We start from the raw sequence: 1,704 nt of genomic DNA, 5'->3' as shown, positions 1-1,704 counted from the left end.
TTTTTTTAAATTGTTTTCAAATCATATCTTTTCAATCATATCTTTTTAAACCATAACTTTTCAATCATATCTTTTTAATCACATCTTTTTCAAAAACAGTTTTTAATCATATCTTTTTGATTTCTAATTTCAAAATCTTTTTCAAAAATTACTTGATCTCTTTCTCACTCTTGATTTTCGAAAATCAAATTAAAGTTTTTCAAAATGTTTTTAAAATCTTTTTAATTAATTTTCGAAAAATCTCTTCCCTTCTTCTCACATCCTTCTATTTATGGAGTACCACTCCTCCTCAATGCACAATTCGAACTCTATCTGAGTAAGTTCGAATTTTTCTCCTTCTTCCTTCTATTTTTCTTCTTCTTTGACACCTCAAGGAATCTCTATACTGTGACATAGAGGATTCCACATTTTTTTTGTTCTTTTCTCTTTCATATGAGCAGGAACAAAGACAAAGGCATTCTTGTTGAAGCTGACCCTGAACCTGAAAGGACCTTGAAGCGAAAGCTAAGAGAAGCTAAGGCACAATTCTCTGTAAAGGACCTAACCGAATTCTTCAAAGAAGAAGAACACATGGCAGCCGAAAACAACAACAATGCCAACAATGCAAGGAAGGTGCTGGGTGACTTTACTGCACCTACTCCCGACTTCTATGGGAGAAGCATCTCTATCCCTGCCATTGGAGCAAACAACTTTGAGCTTAAGCCTCAATTAGTTTCTCTAATGCAACAGAATTGCAAGTTCCATGGACTTCTATTGGAAGATCCTCATCAGTTTTTTAGCTGAATTCTTGCAAATCTGTGACACTGTCAAGACTAATGGGGTTGACCCTGAGGTCTACAGACTTATGCTATTCCCTTTTGCTGTAAGAGACAGAGCTAGGACATGGTTGGACTCACAACCTAAAGAAAGCATGGACTCATGGGAAAAGCTAGTCAATGCCTTCTTGGCAAAGTTCTTTCCACCTCAAAAATTGAGTAAGCTTAGAGTGGAAGTCCAAACCTTCAGACAGAAGGATGGAGAATCCCTCTATGAAGCTTGGGAAAGATACAAACAATTAATCAGAAAATGTCCTTCTGACATGCTTTCTGAATGGAGCATCATAAGTATTTTCTATGATGTTCTCTCTGAACTATCCAAGATGTCTTTGGATAGCTCTGCTGGAGGATCTCTTCATCTGAAGAAGACGCCTACAGAAGCTCAAGAACTAATTGAAATGGTTGCAAATAACCAATTCATGTACACTTCTGAAAGGAATCCTGTGAACAATGGGACAAATCAAAAGAAAGGAGTTCTTGAGATTGATACTCTGAATGCCATTCTGGCTCAGAACAAGATATTGACTCAACAAGTCAATTTGATTTCTCAAAGTCTGTCTGGAATGCAAAATGCACTAAGCAGTACTAAGGATGCTTCCTCTAAAGAAGAAGCTTATGATCCTGAGAAACCTTCAATGGAAGAGGTGAATTACCTGGGAGAACCCTATGGAAACACCTATAATTCTTCATGGAGAAATCACCCAAATTTCTCATGGAAGGATCAACAGAGACCTCAACAAGGTTTCAACAACAATATTGGTGGAAGAAACAGGTTTAGCAATGGCAAGCCTTTTCCATCATCTTCTCAGCAACAGACAGAGAATTCTAAGCAGAACCCCTCTGACTTAGCAACCATGGTCTCTGATCTAATCAAAACCACTCAAAGTTT

General features: G+C 37.3%; 1 non-coding gene across 1 annotated transcript; it reads right to left on the bottom strand.

Annotated features, from left to right (window-relative positions):
* Nucleotides 1-976: 976 nt before the first annotated feature.
* Nucleotides 977-1,084, bottom strand: LOC130978656 (small nucleolar RNA R71). Its single transcript, XR_009086276.1, has one exon. It is a non-coding gene; the product is annotated as a small nucleolar RNA R71 (small nucleolar RNA).
* Between the last annotated feature and the right edge of the window lie 620 nt (nucleotides 1,085-1,704).

The sequence above is a fragment of the Arachis stenosperma genome, chromosome 4 (genome assembly GCF_014773155.1).
Source record: "Arachis stenosperma cultivar V10309 chromosome 4, arast.V10309.gnm1.PFL2, whole genome shotgun sequence".
NCBI classification, from domain to species: Eukaryota; Viridiplantae; Streptophyta; class Magnoliopsida; order Fabales; family Fabaceae; genus Arachis; species Arachis stenosperma.
The sequence above is the reverse complement of the archived record's forward strand: the minus strand, read 5'-3'. Positions and strand labels throughout refer to the sequence as shown.